Below are 24,130 nucleotides of genomic sequence, written 5' to 3'. Positions count from 1 at the left end.
ATATTCTCATGGTTTCAAAAGTATAACCACAAGTAGTAAACAATATGCATGTTACCATTATTTTAGTGTGTTAAAATCACTTACTAACCTTTTCTGTGTAGAGTTATTTCCAACATTGTTGCCATATCGACATTACGTCGTAAACCATAAAACTACCATAAAAACAATGCTTTAAACAACTTTACAGCTTAAAAAATACACATTTCAACAGAAGTGCTTTTATAAAATTATATGCTTCACATTTCTGCCCTCTAAACCCTCAAAAAAACTGGCCCCATTCACTTCCATTGAAAGTGTCTTATTTAAGAAAAGGGATATATATATATATTTGTAGAAAACAACATTATGCCACAAATCTTGTCGATTGAGCTTAACTTGTATTGAACTCAGAATATTCCTTTATTTTGTATTTGGATTCTCCTTAAAAGCATGACACTGGTGACTTTGCATGCAGGGAGTTCCAACTGTGAGAATCTAAATATAGCCCCCAAAATCATCATCACTGTTGGAGGCAATATGACGCCCCTCCCCTCCTCTGTATCACCAATAGTAACAACAGACAATATGTTTGTTTAGTCCTCTTCTATCATAATGAGACATTTTAAATCCATTATGACAGCAATGTCTTTTCCACAAGGGAATGCTATTACCATTCTGGTAATGACAGCTGCTGATCACAAAGCACATTTAAAAGTGCATTTAAAAGGTCATCCCGAAAATGGGCTCGGATATGTGGTGTGGTCTTGTGCTTTCAGCTCAGGACTCATGACCAGAAGGTGGATGGTTTGAGCACTGCAAAGAGAACACGAATCAGCCTTTATAATGCATGATTTACAACCCATTTACAACTTAAAATGTGACATATTTCTGAGTGAAATAGGATATTCAATGAGAAAAAAAAAAAAAAATGTAGGGCGAGACTTGATTTTATTCATCAGGAGTTGATTAGATGGTGAATAGTGGGCATTCCACAGAATAGAGCCAAACCTGAATGCAAGTTTGCAGTGGATTTTAAAAGTCCTTTTTCAAATTTATAGTTATATGCTATCATTGCTGTAATCTTTTACATTAACGTTAAGTTCAGGCATTAAATTATGCATTCCTTTTGAAAAGATTTTAGAAAGGCTGTATTAACTGCAACACTAGGCACATCATCTGAAAAGGAAAGCAGAGAAAGTTATCAAATTTGAATAAAAAACTATAAAGACAAACCTTTCTTTTTATGTAATAACGTGCCTTGATGAATTCACACAGTACTCCAAGGTACTTCAATGAATGCCATGGTATAACCTTGGTGCTATGTCCAAAATAAAATGGTAACACCATAGTGCAGTACTTTTGGGTTCCTATTTGTTAGTGAGGTGTCTAATGTAGATTGAGTTTTACACTAGGGAACTTCACATTTATCAACCCCTTTCCCTTTCACACACACACACACACATACACACACATACACACACAAACGCACACAGTGCTCCCATGGAAAATAGATTGATGCTTTACTATTGGAGGTGTTATTGCTTTGAGAGCTATTGTAGCAAAGCTGCCAGCAGCTATACACCACACACACACACACACACACACACACACACACACACACATTGCTGCTCGTACTGCAGATCAGGTGCCATACATGATTTTATAGCCCACACTCATGGAAGGATTTAATCAATATGAGCTATAACTGATTAGAATATGTATATGTAAATGTGTGTAAGTAAAGAGAGAGTTGTCATTGATCACAAACTCTGCTTTTATGCCACTCTCAATGTAGTCTGTCATGAAAAGTCTCTTCATCATTAGCCACTAAACACAGTGACGTGAGAGAGGAATCAACTCTCCAGATATTTAACCCTGCAGAAAAATAGCACAATAGTTTCAGAAGCTGAACATTCCAATTTTAAAACTATTTAAATACAACTTTAAACATTAGTTCACCCAAAAATGTTCATTCTTTTCACTTACTCACTCTCTTGGCATTCCTAAGCAGTATGACTTCCTTTCTTCTGTGAAACATAAATGGAGATGGAAGGCAGAATGACAGCCTCAGTCATCGTTAACTTCAAATTTATAGAAAATAAAATGCAAATTTGCCATGAAAGTGAATGGTAACTGGTAACAGACAGTTGAAGTGCATATGTCAGTCCATAACATTCTGCCTAACATTATATTTTTTGTTCCACACACCCAATAAAAATGAAAAATAAATGGTAATATTCACGCTCTAATTTTTTAAAAGACAACTTATTCTACAATGAGCTGAACAACTGAGAATCTCAACAGACAAGCTCTCTCTCTCTCTCAGTTTCAATTCAATTTCTATTTAAAGTACTTTATTGGCATGATTGTGTTTACATACAATATTGCTAAAGCATTAATACACAAAATGGATAATGACGCTTAATTTAACGAACCAAACAGCTTTTATCTGATTTAATAAAGATTATTAAATCGATGATTATAATCTTTAATCTTGTATTATTCATCTCATTCTACTAAGAATGGTAACTATTCAAGGCTTAACCTGATAATATACCCTGACAATCAGGTTTCTCATAACTTGTAATGTATTATCCATGTTGTAAAACCAATGAATTAACCAGTATGATTTGTATTCAGGGATTTTCATGTTTTGTTTCTTACACGTATAATATTCATGAAAGTATGTCATATGGACTCAAGATGGCGCCGAGTATGGCTGCTGCGTTGCGAGCTCCGACACAACATAGCAATGTTTTGTTTGTTTTGTTCACAATTCTTATGTTTTTTGTCTTGGATGTTGACAAATAATAATAATAAAACTGTAACAAATAACAATAAAAATAGAATTAAAATAAGGTGCCAGGTAATGAATAAAATAAAATAAAAACTATAATAACAATATACACTATAAAAAGACATTATGAACATAAAAAATTAAAAATAAAATACTGTGACTGAAGTACATTAAGGCAGTAATTGGTTTCTGAGGGTGTGCATTTCAAAAATGAATTTTGCTGCAACTGATGCATGATTGTCCTCCCCCAGTAACACCTGCATTTGATCTGTTTCTGCTGAACTGGAAAACTGTGGCATGAGGTTTGAGAGTATTTCTCTTTCACCTCTTTAAATTTCTCACAGTGAAGGAGAAAGTGTGTCTCTGTCTCGACCTCACCAGTGTCACAGTGAGCATAGACTCGTTCTTCCTTTGGAAGCCATGTTTGTCTGTGTCTGCCTTTTTCTATGGCCAGACTGTGATCGCTGAGTCTGTATTTGGTGAGGATCCGTCTCTATTTTGGATCTCTTACAGTGTGGAGATATTCTGCTAGATTATACTTTCTGTTTAGGGTCTGATAACATTACAATTTGCTTTGGTTTTTACTTTCACTTTCCCAATGGTCCAAATATGAATTTTTGCTTTCTTTTATGTTTTGGTTTATTGTGATTTGGTTTTGTTCAGCAGTGCTGGTCTGAAACTGGTGTTTGTTAGTTGTTAGTGGGTTTGTGAGTTTCAGAGCCAGCTGACACTGGTTTTAGGCTTCAACTCTTGGGTTTTAAGGGCTTTATGTTGCAGTGTGTTAAGGGAACTTGAATTTAGGTGTGTCCAAAATGTAAGGGATCGTTTTTCAATATGTATAATTAGGGCGTATCTGCCTATTTGAGCCCGGCATGCATTAGTAGGTGTTCTTCTCTGAACTCTTAGAATGTTTCTACAGAATTCTGCATGCAGCGATTCTATGGGGTGTTTGTCCCATCTAGAGTAATCTGCAAGACAGAGTGGACCCCAAACCTCACATCCGTACAGAGCAATAGGCATAATAATACTATCAAAGACTTTACACCAAATTGTTACAGGAATGTCTATTTGGGTAAATTTGCCCTTAAAAGCACAGAATGCTCTTCTAGCTTTCTCTTTTAGTGCATTCACTGCCAGACCGAAACCCCCTGAAGCACTGATTTTTAGACAGATGTAGTCGTAGTGTAGAGTGTGTTCTATTGCAGTATTTCCCAGAGTGAATGTGTATCTGGTTTCCTGTAATCTGGCCTCTCTGCCTCAATCTCTCTCTCTCTCTCTCTCTCTCTCTCCTTCTTTTGATAAAGGGCATGAACCTCTAGAGTGTGTACAGGACAGTTACTGTGTGAGATGAAGAAAATTACGTCCTCCTTTACAGTTCATGGCGTTCCCGACTGCTCTGTTAATTGATGGCTTGGTGAGAGCACTTCAACTGTCTGTTACCCAGGCGATTAGGATTTAACTGGTTGCTATAGTGAAAGCATCCTGTCTTTGCTCTCTAATTCTCCATCACTCTCTCAAAGCTGCTGGTGGAGAGAGAAAGTCATGTATCACTTTTACTATTGCTCATAGTTAGGGTTAGTGGTTTGAACAAAACCCTAACCCCAAGTTTAAACTTTAACATGTAACTCGTCCCACACCATTTGTGTTACAAACATGAATAGTGCATTACATCTTGCAGCATGTTACGGAAAGGTATCTGAAAGTATCAGAATAACTCAGAATTGCTCTTTTGACTCAAACCATTAGCAATCACATAGCAACCATCCAGAACACCCTAGCAACCACTCAGAACACTCTAACAACTGAATAGCAACAAGTTAAAAACCACTCTGAACACAATAAAGCCTAATTTATACTACACAAGAAGCCAAACTTATTACTCATGCATGAACTAAAGTACCCTAGGCAAACAAATTCGACGTTTATACTTCACACTGCATCACTTTAAAATTAGTTTGTTGTGGGTGACATCACAGTGTTTAACGTATTGTTCCAGCCACGGAAGTAATGCCAATAATGCAGGTCTTTCTCTCCATGGATCGCCGCTTTTAGGGCTGTATCGATTCTTTGCTTTATTAAACGTGTCATGGAGCCCCTTCCACTTTTGAGGACAAGTTATCTGATCTGACTTCATAAATACCGGAATCTCTCTTCACACATTTGCAGTGGCCACACTGTCTTTGTGGAATTTGTGTTGTAAATCATAAAAAAGGGTACTTCTGCGCAATCTCGAAGAGACGGACTTCAAAGTTATCCATTGTTCACGATAGTAACTTATGTAAAAATTCAACTTGATCTCATCAAAATTCGTACATATTTTACGAGTTGGCTATTTCGTATGATTTCGTTCATATGGATTCGAATGATTTCATCACGTGCAAATGCCCAGATGTGTAATGCGGAAGTAAGCGCGAGTTTCGCACACGAGGCATTAAGGACATACTTATTAATATTATGCCCTTACCTAAACCCTTAATTAAACCTAACCTATCAATAGAGTGTATAAACACAACAGGAAGCTGTTGTGTGTGACAGAAGCAAGTAATTGTCACATATTAGATGAAAACAATGTCCAGTGACATCATAGGCTGCAGTGAAAGTCGTACAAATTCATATGTCGTACAATATCATACGAATTAGCCAAATTTAGAAAAGTCATACGAATCCTTACAATTTCACTGTAAGAGTGTGTTAAACAATTCCTCAGGTGGCGTGCACGATTGTGAATAAATAAAAAAGTTATGGCCAAACCACACCCATGATTAGTTTAAACCAGTCATCAATGCTCTTCAACTAGCCGAGTTCTCCTAGATCAAGAATTTCAGAGATGTGTGCAAACAGGAGAAATATCAGCAAACGAACACCTTTGGCAGAACAAAAACGTCAGTGCATTTCGTCATCATTTTTAGGTGAACTAAAAGAAGCCTGTTCACCCAGTAAGTATAAATTAGCCCTAACAAACATATAGCTACACACTAGCAACCACTCAAAACACCCTTACAGTCACATAGCAACAAGCTAAAAAACCATCTGAACACCATAACAACCCCCTAGCAACCACTTATAACACACTAACAACTGCATGATGACAAGCTTAAAACCATTCTGTAAATTTTGCCACATAGCATCACACTAAATACCATTAAGAACACCTCAGCTAGCTTAGCAACATGCTAAAAACCAATTAGAACATCCTTTAGCATCTGCATAGCAACGCACAAACAACCACTCAGAACATCCTTGCAAATGCATAGCAATATGCTAAAAGCCATTCAGAACACCTTAGCAACCAAACTGAATATGAAGTATTTTAGATGATCTCCTTATAACACTTAAAACGGATGAGTAGAAGACACTTGAGATTTTTTTGTTTCCATTTAAACTGACAGATGATTTACTCCTAAGGGAGAAGAAGTTGTTGCTGCCCAAGTTTACAGACATCTAAAGCCAAAAGGTGGTTTCTTCAGTTTTCACATGACAGAATTCATCGAAACAGGGTGAAGGAAAGTATTTATATTACACAATCTGGATCCATGACACTGAATGATTGATTCAGGGTCTGGTTTAAATGGTAAAAAACATCACTGATGAAAAAACAAAATTGAGCAACAATCTTGAGTTCATTCAAAAGACATAATAAGGATTGGTAGCTTGTTTAGGCTATACTGTATATTAATTGGAGAAATTGTAACACAAAATATGACAGCTTTAGTGTTAAAACAGACAATCACCTTTCTGATAGAGACATTGCAATGCTGGAAGTCACTGTTAAAATAGCCAAAATGGGCCAAACAAAATGAGGAATGTGAATGGAGTGACATAAGAGTGAGTAAGTGATCACAGAACATTTATTTTTGGGCGAACTATCCCTTTAAAAATCATAGTTTACCATTATTTTTTATTTTTTAGATCAAACTTCTGTGTGCTGCTATGTTAATGTGACATTTTATAACGAAATTAGAGTTGTGGATTTGAAAGTTGGAAGTTCTGTTGTCTTCTCCATTTTGGAAATTTCAACTTTTCTAGTTAAATGGAAAGCATAACTCAAGAAAAAGTCCAAATTTTGCATGCACTTCTAGGGTACACAGAGGATGTCAGCAGCTTCTGTTTAAAAGGAAAGACAGGGAGAGACAGAGGTGAATTCAATTTTTTGATAAGGGAAAGAGAGAAAAAGAAGAGGATGAGGGGGAAAAGCAGAGGAAGAACATGCTCAGTAAGCGTGTCTGAGGAATATCACAAGGCTGCACACGGTCTGCAGAAAATCCACCAATTTCTCCTGTTTCTTGTTGGAGTCAAGCAGGCATTTCACCCCCGGTGTGGGATCGAGTTGGGATTATGAAGGGGTTATTGAGCAGAACACAATCTCAGAGACATCTAGACATAGAGAGACAGTGTGTGTGTGTGTGTGTGTGTGTGTGTGTGTGTTTTGAAATAGAAAATGATAGTATTACCTGGCTTACAAAAGCTCCTCTTTTCTGTCCGTTCATCCATAACCCATCTCCCGTTTTCCATCTTTTTCATAAGCACGCCCCGTGTCCTGAGAGATACAGACAAAATCCTCAAACAAAAGAGACAATCGTTCTTTGACTGGCTTACACAGATGGGGAGGATTCTGCCAATATATATCAATTTCTTTAATAAACGGTTTGGCAGTCTTTGACTAAAGTCATAAAACAAAACAACAAAAACAAAAGTAAAACTAAAACTAAAACTAAAAAACTAAAACAAAACAACAACATAAAAAAGAACATAAGAAACATTTTCAATGTGTATAAGCATTTGACTTTGCAGATTTGTTTAATAAACCAAGCAAAACTGCAACTGATCTTGACAGCCGCAGACCATGTTATTTCGTTGTATGGAAAAGAGCAGCTTGGACACTAAATAACTGTATTAAAAGTTTTAACTAGACTTTGACTGAATTTTTGGGTGTTTTGGGTGAATTTTCCCTTTAAAGCAAATATGATCTTGACACATATTTATTTATACATAAATGATTGGTTTCTGCAACAGCGGATTAAGGCCAAGTTTTTTTTTTTTTTTTTTCCTACAATACTTGTGGAAGTCAATTGTCAAAGCACATTTTTGAAAGTTGCACTTAAATCCACTTGGCTCAAAAATCTGTTTGAATGGACATGACCCCTGCATATATATTCAGACTCTATGTTAACACATTCAGAAAAAAACCTTAAAAACTTATTAGACTTCACCTTTCATGGGCTGCTGTTGAAACCTTCGAGGCTGTATCAATTATCTGACACATCTGGCTCTTGTTTTACACACGCCTCCTTAATGACCTTTGATTGGTGTAAACAGTGATCAATAACGGGAGGGAGAGACGGCCATCAGCAGAATGACTGATCGAGTGAAATGCAAGAGAGAAAGAGAAAGGGCAGGGGATTTGAATCGTATCGAGGAAGGCTGCTTGTCATTCAAATTAGACCTCCAAATATTTTTTTTAGTAACACTTTTTACGCTAACATCCTTTAAGCACATTACTGTTTTTTTTTTTTTTATTTGTTTACCCAACAAACACACATAGAAAATACAAAATCACAAATGATATCTGTTTTAACATCTCAATTCTTTCTGGTAGACAGCATTAAGATTGAATGGAAAAGCAAATGGAGACTGGAGTCAACATGAAACAGCATTCACGATATATGTTATTTTGTGTATCTCTAGTAAAGTTTCAGAAGAGATCTCAACAATGTCTCAAAAAGTGCTTATATTTGCCACCATACCAAAATTTGCAATCAAAAGTCAGAGATCTCAACAAGAACTTATTTATTTTTATTTCTCCAAAGGAATTTAAGAAGTTAGCATACAGTACAACTTAGAACTACATTAGGTCTCCTGTGCTATGAAAAAGAAAACTCTGAGCAATAAGGTTTTCCTATAGGCAAACAGACATGTTAATGCAGTCCAGTTCTCCATTTATGAGGAAAATCTATTCAACACCGCATCCCGTACCCCAATTACAATCAAATGTCTTTTTAAATGAAGTGATGAAGCCAACACATTTGCAAGGCACTGCTTTCATCTGCAAACAGGTTGGTTAAACGACATCACTTCAATATTTAATAAACACCGCTGGCCTTAAACATTTTGTTTAATGGCCTCATCAAAGAGACTCATTAGAAAAGATCTAAAACACTGCCTTAAGGGTCCGTACGATTTTTGCTCCCCTGCATAGGACAATTTTATTGCTCAGAGGTTGCTCTTTTGGAGCTCAGGAGACTTGTTCTTAGTTATATTCAACATAAGTATCAACTTCATCTCAGAAGTTTCTCCTACAATTCCTAAGTATAGATAGACACAAATGAGTACATTTTTGGCATCCAGAAAGAGCATAAAGCTCTAGGAGTAATGTGGATAGCATAGCTCAGATCATTTGGTCTTATAAAAAAATTGATGAGAAATGTTTGAGTTCATACTGAGATCTCTGACTTAGATTGCAGACTTTGGTATCTTGGCAAATCCAAGCACGATTCAAGATATTGAAGTGATCTCTTCCGAAACTGTAGAGGAGACACCTGAGACTTCTTTTTTCCAGGATAATCTGAGAAGCAGGAAATCTCTGGAGCAAATGAAAACAAATGAAGCCAAAGTCTTCATTTGATTGGCATTTAATTTCATTGTTGTCTGGAGAAACAATTGAGATAATTTGTAAAGAGATCTCATGTGGCTTTTTCTCTCATACGGGTTTGTGGAAAGCACGCATTGAGGCAAATGGACCAACACATAGAGGATCTCAAACACTCTTTAGTGAGGGCTTTAGCAGTCTGTGTGTGTTCAGATTCAATCATCCATTCATCACCCTCAGGGGCTGTTACCCACAATCTATCAGGCAGTGAATCTGGAGACAACACAGAGGAATTTTACCCCAGAATAAATAAGTCAACACAGACAACATACCTATCGGTGACACATTTTAATGAATGATAGTGAGAGAGAAAAGGCAAGAGGTACGTGATGAGGCGAGACATATTACCGCAGTACCTGAATGCAAACGCTTAGCTATGCAAGCTCGATTTCACATAATGTAGCGTACTCAGCGGCGTAGCGTCTTGGTATGCAGGTGCATATGGGCCCACACCCATGAGGCTGTTACGTAATTTTCGCATCATTGCCAGGACAGCGTACCGGAACAGGCTCAGTTGACAGAGCAGACTCATCATCTCCCCTGCATTGAGATAGACACACAAATAAAAATTCAGTGATTAAAAATATATATTTTCTGTAAATTTCATTGTGCAGTGGTTTATTTCCTTTGTGCTTTAAATTTTTGAGAGCCCTGAGCCACCGTAGATTTTAGGTCATTTGCAGCATCATGTTTTTGTAAGCAACATTTACGAGATTATGCAAATTATAATTTTTTTTATATATCATTGCAAGAGGATGGTAACTAGCTAGTTGAAAAGAACGCCATTAAAATGGATAATAAATGCAAGCGGGGCCTAAAAGAGGAAAGAGAGAGTGGAGAAGTTAGCCGCAACACAAAAACTACCCAAAATTGACAGTTTTTTGTGTCGTCCTCGCCCGAGTGACACTGATGTCGAAGGTGAGAGGAATGTTTTGCCAGCTAATATTAGCAGTTGCAGTGCTTCAGATGAGCTTGGCGGAATTCCAGGTGTCAGGGAACAATTAAGCAGCTGCTGAAGAGACCAGAGATTGATACTCAGTTCAAGATTCAAGATCAGTTTAAGATCTGGCCAGATTTTTGATAGTTGAGAACAACAGTATCGCGTCTATCTTCTGTACTGTTTTATTTCTTTTTCTTACCATCTCTGTCACTGTGGCTTCAGCGGAGCGCTCATTTTCAAAGTTGAAGCTAATAAAAAATGATTTGAGGAGCACCATGGGTCATGGCAGACTCTCGGCACTAGCCATTCTTTCCATTGAGAATATAAGAAGTCGAAAACTATACACATAGGACATTGTGGAAAAGTTTGATGAAAGGAAGGCCCAGAGAGTGCAGTTAAAATCAGTGAGTATGTGGTTTAATTTCACATTTATTATGTCTGTTTGCTATATGTTAAAAACCTACGCTGTGCCAATGTGGTTGTTTCTTTGTTAACGTGTGACAAGGTTCATTAACTCTCTCTGAAAGAGGAAGCAGGAACCGGGTGAACAATCTAACGTGAGTTTTATTTCTACACTTTTCAGCACAACATAAAATGAATGAACACACAGTCAACGTCGTGCATCTCTCTCTCCCCTCCGGCAGTCTGGACACCCTTTTTATCCCTCTCCAGCTCTCACTGAAACAGAACAGCTGTTAAAGATAATTTCCCATAGGTGTCAATCCTTACCATTCTTCCTCTCCCAGCCTCACTCTCCACAGACGTCGCTCAGCCATGCCCACATCATCACAACATGCTTCTAGTAGTTTAAAGAATTGACATTGCTAAGTGCATCATTTATGCTGGGGTGTGCCTAGTAGGCTGTTTAATAGGCTGCTGGTAGTTCGGGAACGGTTCTGGTTGTGGAAAGTCATTGGGTTGCAGTATAATGCCTCTCATGGTTACATATGTGTGTATATGTGTGTGTGTGTGTGTGTGTGTGTGTGTGTATATAGCGTTGTCTAGAGAGTCTACTATACTAATAGCCTACTACTGTTATTATTCTGCGAAATAATAGGCCTATTGCAAAACAGTGTATTTGGTATTGCTTTTTCCTACGATATACATATATGCCTAGGCTATACGTTGCGCTTGTTTGTGTGGTAAATTTTGTAAAATCTAGTACTAGACTTGTACTAGAAAATCACTTGCCATTATATCAAACACAGCTGAAAGCTATTTGGTTCATTAAATGAAGCTTAACATTGTCTGTTTTTGTTTTTGAGTTGCCACAGTATGCAATAGACTGGCATGTCTTAAGGTCAATATTAGGTCAAAAATGGCACAAAAAGAAACAGCTTTCTCTAGAAACTCATCAGTCAATTATTGTTTTGAGGAATGAAGGCTATACAATGCTTGAAATTGCCAAAAAAACTGAAGATTTCATACAAAAAGAAAAGGTTAGAGTGGGTAAAGAAACAGACATTGGACAACAGATAATTGGAAAAGAGAGTTATGGATCTTAAACCCATTGAGCTTTTGTGGGATCAGCTAGACTGTAAGGTGTGTGAGAAGTGCCCGACAAGACAGTCACATCTATGGCAAGTGCTACAGGAAGTGTGGGGTGAAATGTCACCTGAGTATCTGGACAAACTGACAGCTAGAATACCAAGAATCTGCAAAGCTGTCATTGCTGCACATGGAGGATTTTTTGGATGAGAACTCTTTGAAGTAGTTTAATTTTTTCAAATTGTAATAGTAATTTTTCACATTATTAATGTCCTGACTATACACTGTGTTCAGTTGAATGCCACTTTGGTGAATAAAAGTACCAATTTCTTTCCATAAGAGCAAAATATGTACATTATTCCAAACTTTTGGCCGCCAGTGTATGTATTACCATTGTTGTTGTATGTTGTTGAGGAAGGCTAGACCTTTTTACAAATATTTTCCAGTGTTACTGTATTATGTGAGCAAACCAAATAAACTCCAACCGTCTCACTGACCCACACTGTGGACCACACTCAAGAGCAGCTCCTGAAGAGCGCATGAAGATTAACCACTGAAGTGCTGTGATGCGTGCGCACTCTGTGGAGGTTCGTGCCAAACTCCCACAAAAATATAAATGAGGATTTTGATAGTGAATGCTAAGGCTGATCGATTAATCAAAATAAACTCGAAATCACGATATGACAGTGCAATTATTAAACGGCAAGGGCTTCAATCTAATTAAATCAATAAATAGTCTGCACGCACTGCTCGCTGCCCTTACCGTATGTGCACAACCTTGTTCTCCATAGTGTATTACACATACTTTAAGCACGAGCAAAGCTCATGTGCTGACAGCATTATATTTACAGTACTTTAGATTCACTAATTGCACATTTGTGTAATTCCAAATATGCGTTGCTGTTGAAGACTGACAAAGTAAATGGAGAACTCCACTAAGCTGTTCAGCACAGTGATTCAGTGTTCTACCACATATGCCATCCAGACCTGGGGCCTTATTAAGCGGTGTGGCCTTCAACTGTCTCAATATATTAAAAGGATTCAATTTAAAATTATTAGAAGAACTCAGAGTGTCTTTAAATCTACCATCTCATCAACTGTAGCAAATGTATCGAAACTGGCAAAAAATGAATTAAACTCATTAGATAAAATGAAATTAGTGTCATAGTTTTCCATTAGAGTATGCTGGTTCAAATACCAGTGTATTCACTGCAGCCATACTCTTAGTTCCCTTCCAGGCGGCTCTAAGATTACCTTGCATAAACACCCTCAATCTTATTTATATAATTACTTTTTATTGCCTTTTTAACTACCCTATTTATCTGTTTTTTCTCCTTATTAGTCCCAAGAGAAATACTCTCTCGACTCCAGGTGTGGTAGAGAGCATCTTTACTTGCTGAGCAACCCAGGCCCCCTAGTTTGGATCAAGTGTAAACACCCTTTGTTGAACAGTATTTATATGTTAATAATCCTATCACAGTTCAAATTGTAATTTTTATATTTTTCAAAATAATCACAATTACAATTTTTGCCCAAATCATTCAGCCCTAGTAAATGCAAAATGCTCCGGTTTCACTTTAATTTAACGTTGGTGTAATGGCAAATATTTTTGGTCCTTGTTGGTTCATACACGCAGGGGCGCATTAATGCACAGGCTTACATGGGCTGAAGCCGAGGGGCCCACAACTACCAGGGGGGCCCCATTTGCGGTGCCCACCACCCTATTGTCCCCCGCTGACATTCGTGGAAAAAGCACATCTTAATGCATTCAGCGGGAGACGCTGATATATACACAGAGACGTGTGCAACAGTGAAAGCAGTCCGTGTAGTGCATGTCCATAGAATAACTGCTATTTAAAATATTACTTTTCATGTCTCTCTACCGCTATGCAATATTTTAAATGTTTTTAAAGTCTTAAAGGAAATTATATAACCCTATTTTATTATATGATTACAAGTTAAATATTAATAAATCGCTTCTTAAGGTGTATGAAGCACAGAATTTGTATGACAATTAATTGTCACAATCGCTAAAGCCCTAAAACAGACAAAAATAATCATCATAATTGTGAAAGCCCTGAAACAATTAATCATCAGTTATTTGTCGGCAGTTATTTGTTTCACAATTAATCGTCAGCCATATTCGTGACAGCCCTACAAACACCCACAAAAAAAAAAATCATAAATGAGACCTCTTCAACTTGTCATTTGTTTTGTTTTCTGTTAATGAGACTAAATGGGAAGAAAATGGAGACTGGAGTCATGGTGAAATAATAGCAATCACAACCCATTTTATTTAATGTGTCAGTTTCAGAAAAGATCTCAACAATGTCTCAAATAGTGCTTCCATTTGCCACCATACAAAAATATGCAATCAAAAGTTCTTAATATAAAAACTCAAACATTTACAATTCTTCCAAGCTTTGCTATCCACAATAATGTAATAGTTCCTATTAGTTAGTTTATATATATGCCACACTCTCTGGATTGGGAAAGGCAACAGTATTTTGGCAATCACTTTGACAGAGGAACGTATTAGAAAACCAAATATTGGAACACACGGTGCAGCCTGTCATAATATTGTGACTCGCTGAGAGGAAATGTATGCCTCTGTGGGAGCCTGCCTAATTATGCTTTTCTAGTGCACTTCACCACAGTGTGTCACAAAATTCACATACACCACAAACACACACTTGCAGAGTGTTCACATCAGAGTGACAATGCACACCTGCCTTTTTACCTTTGGTCAAGTAAAAGAACTGCACCAGCAGCGCTGAACTACTCAGCCTAGGTTTAGTGCAGCAGTAAATTACAACTTCTACACTACTAAATATTTGAGGTGGGAGGCACCAGGATTTGAAATTAACACCTGCCAACCTGCAAAATCACTCTTACTAGCCACTTTGGCGGGTGACGTTTTCAGGGGTTTTCCTGCATTGAAATTTCTATGAAATTCGGGCGACTTGGAGCTGCGCTGCCAAAGAAAATTTTGTGGGATTCATGCCTTTCATAGCTTACATGCACAACTGTGCGGGGCAAATGAAGCGTGCCTTCGTGTGACTGCTATAGCGCACATCAGCATGCTCCAGAGATCAGATCGCCAGAGCTCTGGGACCGCACAGAGCGAAACTTGAGTGATTCATTTGGACTTTATCCGATATCACAGCGGCCAGCAGAGAGCACAAAACTCATGTGGCCCATTTGAATTCTACTGAGAACGTTCTAGTATAGCCTAAATCTCTATATAGAGAAAGTCAAACCTCTCAAACTGATAGCCAGCCCCTACATTATCAACAGATCTGACGAGGTAAAGAGGAGACAAGTACACCTCATCAGTTTTTAAAATACACATCATCATTCTTACTAAAAGTTTTTGTTTGTTTGTTTTTTTACTGCAGTAACACAGACTGGTAACTTGTACAGATTCATATTAAATCTATTAGGGTGAAACTATTAGACTTTATTTTTATTACAACTGTGAAAGTTGTAGTTAAAGGTTTTTAAATGTGTTTAGGCTATTATGTATTTTTTATTAAAAAAAACTATAGTTTATTTTTTAGAAAAGACTATAAACATTAACCTAACCACAGTAACGTGGAGCCATCCATGGTCTTACCTGTTGTAATTGCTTTATATAATTACAAATGCCACTGTTAAACAATATAGAACAATGGTAAATGTAATGAATTTTTATATGAATTATGGACAAATTATTATATGTTCAATCCCACTCCTGTTCTAACTGTCCATGTTTGCCTTCAGATATTCTAAAGGTGACTTAAATTCATTAGGCCTGTGACCTACTAAACTAATTTCATTCTTCTTCAAATAATATGTCCAAACAAATGCATGCAGTTACAGTCTCCAGTTAACTTCATCACTTTTTGTGGGGTGGGGGATTTTGGATAGTGAAAATGTTGAGTGGCTAGTGACTTTGAAAACTACTACCCACAGTGGCCGGTGAGCCAAAAAGTTAATTTCAAACCCTGTTAGGCACCTAACAATTTATTTTTCTTCTTTTTGTTTCACTATTCGATTTCAATTCGGAGAGTTACAACCTGGTTCCAAGATGATTCTTGATGCATGTCAATTTTTAAGCAACAGCGTAGATGCACAAACATTTCTTATAATGAAAAAAATACAGCAGAGTTAAACAACTGACTGAATACAGTTGTTTTTTTGTTTTTGTTTTTTGGCTGGGTAAATGTCACTGTTATTGTTTATCAGCTGTTGCTGGAAATGCTTTTATGAGTTTGACCATGTAGCAAATGTCCAAATTACTGTATCCCTGTAATTGATTTATAGGGGGCACTTACTAATAGAACAACAAAACAAACATTGTAACTGAGCAAAGAGAACAACTTCAGCTGCCCATAAAGAATATAATGGTGATTTTACATCACATTCCAGATGATTCTGAGCACAGTGTCCCTGTAACCAACACCTGTGAACTGTACTGACTGGAGCCTGTCACTGGTCCAGTGCCATTGACTTTCATGAAATCAAGTGGGTTGAATTTGATAAAAGCCAAGAAATAAAGCAAGCCAAAAAGAAGCCTAAGTAAAAGTTTTTACTTAGAAATAACATCCCATTACATAAGTATAATGGGTTGCAAATGCCGTTTCATAGTGACATGCTAAAATGGCAATAAGCATTTTAACACACATATCTCAGGATAATTTACTGAAAGGTGCATCTGAGCTTAAGCACTAACCAGTATGAATAGAGATAAAAAATGAACCTGTTTAATGATGCCATTTGAAGAAAGACATAGAAAACTGACAGACAGACAGAGAGTACAGTGAGAAGACACAATGACAGATCTGTAAAAAGAGTGCTAGAAAGAGAAGGAGAGACAAAATGGACAGAGATACAGAAGGACAGAATGATAGATTGTGTATACATACACTTTAAAAGTTCAATTTCAGTCAGATTAAAGCAATAATTCGCCATTTTAAAATGTCATGTCAACGCGTTGTTGTGCCTGTTGTATGCATCTAGCTGTTGACAAGCTAGTTAGCTGACATCACATCTTAGACGCTTTACTATGATGCAAAAGGTCAACCGGAAAAAGTCTACATAACATCCTTTCTTCACCTATTTGATTGCACATAGTGTCATGTATGCTTGGACAGAGAAACAAAGGCTGTAGCTCAATCATGCAAAAACCCACGCTATTTCGATTATAACTGCCTATGTAAACGTACTCACTGTGTGTTCGGGTTGTTCTGATCTCTGTTGTGTTGTTTAGCTTCATTTCATGAATTACATGTTATATTTTACATACATTTTTAGACTGTTTGCAGTCATGCATGAATTGACAGACAAACACACAGAGAGAGACAGACCATAAGTAGGCCATCCAGTCTATAGAGACCACTCACTGATGTGGAACAAAAAGAGGAAATACACACACACACAGCAGTAACCCCAGGCACTTGAGCTAGCAGTCAAAATGTTCAGTGGTTTTGCGTGCGTGCGTGTGTGTGTGTGTGTGTGTGTGTGTGTGTGTGTGTGTGTGTGTGTGTGTGTGTGTGTGTGTGTGTGTGTGTTTACAAGCATGGTTCTATGGCATTTGTCTCTGGGGCATCAGTTGTGTGAAACCTAGGTAAAAGACTAATTTCTGTACAGTGACCTGAACACAAGCTCTACATGTACTCTATACTCACCTCTGTTCAACTACAACTGCAGAAATAACCTAGATATGCACTTCATGAAGGATAGCAGTGCTTGCAAGGCAGCAATGGAATAGTGTTAAAGTTAAGGTATTAGGTACAGGTAGGATGATATATCGGTTTACATATTAATCAGTGCCATTTGTTGCTTTAGGAACTATCGGTTATCGGCAAAAAATATATGCTGATAAAAAAATTCAACTATATGGAAACCTTGTCAGCACATACATCATGTCTCCAACTTCATATTTTGTGAATAATAATAAAAAACCTTATTCCTTATTAAACCTCATCTGGTATATATATATATACAGTAAATATACAAAACCCTTAATTTGGTGAATATAGGCTATAAAAAGCTTAATTTGGTAAGAGCATTGTAACAGGGCCAAGTCTCCGTCATTTCAAAATAAGAGTCCCCGTTGAGTTTCAGGCTTGTTTAATGTTAAGTCCCATGTTATGTACCAAATCTTCATTTTTTTCTGGTTATTATTGGTATTTTGGTTGAACAATAAATTGCATTAGGGATTTTGTTAATTTGAACTCTTGTAGCCTCTATGTCTGTGCCCGCCATAGTAAGGAAAGAATAAGAACCTTTGTTAACATTCTATAAATCGATTTTAAAAAACTATCGACAATTAATCAGTTAGTTATCGGCCTTTCCCACTACCTTAGTTATCTGTATCGCAAAATCCACTATTGGTCAACCTTTAGTTTTAGGTTTTGTTTCTGTGAAAATAAAATGCTGCACGAGAGCAGCTTTGCTGTGGTAGCGCCTGTCTTGATTTCTGTCAACTCAGCATGAGAATCAACACATTAAGTCACATTGTCTTTGTAGTGTGAATGATATATGGTCCAATCACAATTAAATATGCAAATAGGTTTAAACAGATGCAAATAAATATAAATCAAACACTATTCAGAATTCAGCAGGTAAATGTCATCACTGACATTAGCATTTAGAATACTGAACATTCTATCAATGCAAATCAATGGGAGATATAAAAAAATCTATGATTTTTATGAAAAACAAAAACCGATAGCACACCTAACTACAAAACACTGTCAAACAGAGTCTTGTTTGTTGAGTGGAATTAAATGAAAAATGTTTAAACTTATTGCTAGAGGTGCAGAACAAATCATAAACAGGAATGTTTGAGGAATTTCAGTACTTGCTGCCTTACAAGACTTTCTAGAAACCTTCAAAAGTAATCTGAGGGTATGACATTTTTCGGTAAGGAAATAGCGCACAACAGTGCCCGCCCACTTTTCAGTCATCTACATTCCGGAAGTATTTTTCCCATTTATGTCTTCCACAGGGACTTCCTGTAAAATCCTTCATAAAAGAGCTCTAAGCCAAATCAACCAGCTCTGAGGTAAATCACACCGTTGCAAACTTTGAATTGAAGAAAAAAGTATTTGATAATCAATTTAAATATGACTGTTGTGCTCTATTAAGGTTTGTTCTTGAACCTTTCACACCTAATGTTCAAGAAGGTGAAAGAAGGTAAAAACAGAAAGTGGACAGAAGCTCGTAATAAACATGGATTGCCTCTTTTCTTAATGGTGCTCCACTGTTTCAGACAAAACACTTGAGACTGCATAAGTGAAACCTAAATAACACAAACCCACATCAACTGTCTCGCACAAGCACAGAGAGGAATCACTCGAACCTCCCTGAGACCCTGGGGATCCCACTCTACTCCACATCAGCATCAAGGTCAACAGTATGCTTCCTTAAGTCCAGACGGAGCAGGCGAAAATAACCCTATTACAGTAACACAGGAATCTGGCCACAAGCAATGTGATCTTCTCCAGAGCTGAAAGATTAGCACAAACCTTTTCCTTTCTCTGCAATGCATAGAAAACCTCCAGCTGTCAAACAACGCAGAGCACTAGGATGAGGGCTGAGTGGAATTTAATGCACAAGCCCAGCACGTCTACAGTTCATTTTGGGTTTGCCAGATGGAGTGAAAAATACAGAAAATGTGAGTGGTTCCTGAATGCACAAAAGTCACCTCCACAATGCTAGGATGTTATGAGTGCTTGCCAGGGCATTGCTACGCAGTTGCTTGGTTGTTTTAGATGGTTGCTAGGGAATTGCTAGGTGGTTGGTATGGGATTTTATCACCCGTTTTATCATCAGCCTAAAGGTGTGGTCACATTTACCTTTGCACGCCAATATTACACAGGCGAATAAGGTGTGGGCAGATGTTGTGTGAGTATGAAATCAGCAAAAAACTAATTGCCAAGTAGCCTCTTTTTAACACTGCACTTTATTCTTTGTGAAATTAACTTTCAAAAGAAACTTGCCGCTGAAAGGATCTCCTTATGTGAATATCCAGTGCAGCTGTGTACGAAGCACCATCCACACAGGTCACTGCCGCACCAAGCATCTGGTTAATGTGGCAAATTGGCCTGTAAAAGTCCACCAATCTTGAACAAAAAAACAGGAGAAGAAATTCTTTGCCACCAGAAATCCATTGCGCATAATTCACGATCACGCAGATTTCCATTGAGATTACTGTATTTCGCCCACGGAATTTCACCAAGTGAAAGTAAATGTGACCATGCCTTAATCACTTAGAATAGTAATAGCATGCCTCTCTTAAACAAGCCGCACAATTTGAGTTCTCTAGCACAAACAGTGCGAGATGAATTGCACAAGTTTAATGCTAAGATCGCCAAATTCTAATAACAACCAGAAAAGAAATGAAGAGCAGTAACTAATCAACAGTAGATCATCAGTGATCGCTAGTCATAAATGTCCTGTATTCCAGTATTGTTAAAACAGACATTTGTTTTTTCCTTTTCTTGAGGTACACCGTCTTTCAAAATCAAAATGAACTTAACAATCAATAATGGTTATTTCAATAAACATTCAGAAATATCCATGCTTCATATGTGTCTTTTCTATAATGTCATCTTATATTAATAGTCATGCATTAGTCCATAAGACATAGCTCCATTATATTCACCAGATTAAAGGTTTTTTATATATTTATATTTTTTTTTACAACAAAATACTGTATGCACTAACATGAGGATAACAATATGGATGAATATTTTAATGATGACTGATTTAGACACAGCAAAACTCTCTGACTGTCTTTTCCACCCTTTTCCGTTACTTTTGTTTTTAAAACAGATTCCAAGCCTTTGGAGGTCAACATGAAAAGAGTGTAGCAGCTGGCCTTGAGTTTCAAAAACATTCTCAAACTCAACGGCAGGTTGAGATATGCAAACGCAACGTGAGTAATTATTAATAACAAAGGAAACACCCTGTGGAAAAGAGATGCATTATGGGATGCAGGTGAAAGGGTTCCGTTCTTTTACATTTGCTTTCTCATGCACACCATGTGATGTGAAATTCACCATTTTCTTTAAAAAAAAAAAAAAAAAAAAAAAGCATTTCACCAAGTAATAAAGTTCATTAGCGTAACTATAGGCTGTTTACGGTTGCCAAGCAATGTAACAATTTCATGCATTAATGTAGAATTTGTGGTCACAACCAGAGACTATTTAGCAGAGACAGGCCACTTGTATTTAATTGAATGGGAGACATTTGAACACCCAATCAGCTCTAGCGCCCAACGGTCAGTGGTTGTAGAAAGGAAGTCCTGCCTTACAGGTAAAACATCTAATCACCTTTTAGATACAGACACTGCCTGTCAATTAATTCGCTAACCCGCATGCTCATTAGCTATACAAGCCGGGAAAATTGTGTGTTTTAGCGTAATATGAGGTAAAGAAGCACAATTTGTGATTCTAATATTATCACATTTTATTGCTGATTTGAAACATGTTCTTTGATCGTAATCTTGACCAACCGCTTTTCCCCATTCAAGTAGATAGGAGCTGCACTGGCATGACTGTAAATAGCCTCCCAAGAGCGTTCCAAAGACTGCCGACAGTGGACTGACTTGCTAGAAAGACTTGGTCACAACTGTGTGTCAGGCAATGTCCACACTAATTACTTTTTTTTGAAAAAGAATAGTTTGAAAACTAATTTTTCAGTGTCCTAACGTTATCGCTTTCCAAAGTATATGGTTAAAGAGAGCGTTTTCAAAAGTCTGTTTTTAGTGGAGAAAAATATCATTCTAGTGAGGATGAGAGGTGTGAATGTGGAAAAATTGTAAACCTATTTTTTTATTTTATTGCTGACATCAAGAGAAGTTCTGAGGATGCAGATTTTTATCATAAATATGAACATTGATTTATTCAAAAGACACAACTGTAATAAAACTACAACCACACACACACACATACAGTAGAATGCTTTGAAGTGGAGTACAATTGGATTTGTAAGTGACAATGCCAGGATAAAACCTTTAAAATTTAGGGGAAAAATATTAATCTGGCATCACATCTGTTTCTGTGACATCTGTTTAGTTTGGTACAACATTTTCCTGTCAATATGCAATGCTGTCCCCTAGAGCTGAATGTTAATTCTCAGGTGATTAGTAATTTAAAGCAACATTAATTCTTCTATTTAAAATTGTGCTATAACACCCTATAATGCTATTAATCCGCTATAAAATTGACAGAAATGTGTCAGTCAAATATACACATTCCAATTATTCACACATTTTGAAAAATGTATAACATTTATTAAAACATTTCTACAAATATCAGATTTAGAGTTATGATCATAAAATATATAACTGGCTATATGAAAATTGTCCTCGTGAAAACCTTAGCTCCCGAAATAATAGCACATAAAGATTATTTATATTAAAGTATTAGCTAGTATGAGTATTATCTTTTTAGAATTTAGGATGTTGTTAATCGTTTTAGGCACTGTAACTCAATACCGTGTTCAGACAGTTGCAAAGCAGCACGTATTTAGGACAACAGCATTTACCACACATTCTGGCTGGCACAGAACTTCAAGTTCACCTGTTTGTGCAAATGCAAGTAGATGTAGTCTTACGTTTTAGTTGTAGATATAGCTGACTGATCTCTCATAGCCTATGCAAGTGAGAGAGGTAATTAACCAGTTAAAACAGAGCAACAACATCGATAAAACAGCTCAACTCTCAAGTGAGAAAATCCCCAACACTATGCCTAGATTATTTTAATACATCCTTTGATTATTCATCTTGAAAACATTGTTAGTGCACTGTTAATGTCTTGCAGTATTATTTTTTCAGCTCACATTTTCGTAAAGAGTAAGTTTGAATTAAAATAATTTAATTACCAAAATAATCTCTCGATGTCTTCGTTATTGTTGATGAAATAAAAATACCCCTTAACATTTTTGTTATTACTTTCATTAACGAGATTAACACAGAATAGGACGGTTTTCAAATAGCAATAGTCATTAATTCTTTAATGCATTCAGGATTTTGTCCACACTTAATAGGGCGTGCTGCAGCACCCCCAGCACCCCTACTTCCCACGGCTATGGTGTCATTTTTATGTTAAAGGTGAGTCTCTTCTCAATAAACTCCCCTCAACAGGAAGCATTTAAAAACTATCAGCATGAAATCCTTCTGCAAACACTCTCAGCAGAACTCTTTCAGCAGTCCCCATGTGTACTAGCTGTGTCTAGAGTCTTGCTTTCCTGTCTGAGTCCTCTTTATTACCAAAGCCGTTTTAAGGTGCAATGAGGAGTCTTTGTCTCCTCCTGTTTTATTCACAGCAGGAGATCTCCTACAGGAGCAAATACGCTAAGCCTCGGATCTAGAGAGAGATCAAAACATGGCTGCGTCAATCTGACCTTCCTCTCGACTCAAATACCTTTTACTTGTGATGACTTCTTAAAGAGCAAGGTTTTGTTCTGTGACAAAAGGAGACGTCTCTCTGCAACAACACTCACTTTTAATAGTCAAGAAGAGTCGTTCCTTCAGTTCAAACTGTCCCTGGAGTCACCGCAAGAAACGTGCCAGATGCGCAAGCAGATATGGAGCAGATGTGAGCTGAATGCAGTCCACTTACAAAGGACTAAATAAGCAGGAAACTGAGTAATTGCGCCTCTTAGAAAAGCTAGTCTTCATCACTCTCTCTCTGAGGAATAGCAACTATTGTGCTCTCCTCACACAGCACTGTTTCAGAACCAGAGGAATTACAGAGAACAGTGATTCCAAAGCTCAAGATTTATTATATGTTGGTCTGAAGTGTTTTTTTGTCTAAGGAGTGACACCATTTATCGGAGTGTGATCTGTGCAATCCACCGTGGGGATGCTGTGGTGTAGAGGTTTAAACAGAGTACTCGTAATCGAAAGGTTGCTGGTTTGAGGGTCATTCAGTGTTAACGCATCCAAAAGAAAAGAAAAATTTCATTTTTTATTTAATTATTTTTTTCTGGTGAAAGAAATGCAGTATATCAATTATATTGAAAGCCACAATATTAATGCCATGGATCAATATTTACTGAGTAATCCATTAGGGGGGGTCAAAATGACAAGGTTTGCCTATGATTTGAAGCAAAACAAGATAAATGGGCACTAAGTCACAATTTACACACTACTAAATATTTGAGCATTGCACCATTAAACTTAGGTAGAATGTAACCCTATGTATAAATTAAATATTTATGGCAGACTCTGACCAAGAGTAACTGATGGAATAAAAAAGCAGACTCATTTAATGACATCAATGAA

The 24,130-nt window shown here is 37.1% G+C and overlaps 1 long non-coding RNA gene across 1 annotated transcript; it reads right to left on the bottom strand.

Annotated features, from left to right (window-relative positions):
• Nucleotides 1-393: 393 nt before the first annotated feature.
• Nucleotides 394-23,459, bottom strand: LOC127416638 (uncharacterized). Its single transcript, XR_007893155.1, has 3 exons — nucleotides 23,347-23,459; nucleotides 7,228-7,313; nucleotides 394-792 (listed from the first exon to the last, which is right to left on the bottom strand). It is a non-coding gene; the product is annotated as an uncharacterized LOC127416638 (long non-coding RNA).
• Between the last annotated feature and the right edge of the window lie 671 nt (nucleotides 23,460-24,130).

The sequence above is a fragment of the Myxocyprinus asiaticus genome, chromosome 26 (assembly GCF_019703515.2).
Source record: "Myxocyprinus asiaticus isolate MX2 ecotype Aquarium Trade chromosome 26, UBuf_Myxa_2, whole genome shotgun sequence".
In the NCBI taxonomy this organism is placed as follows: domain Eukaryota; kingdom Metazoa; phylum Chordata; class Actinopteri; order Cypriniformes; family Catostomidae; genus Myxocyprinus; species Myxocyprinus asiaticus.
Note: the sequence above shows the minus strand (reverse complement) of the source record. Positions and strands in the feature narration are given on the sequence as shown.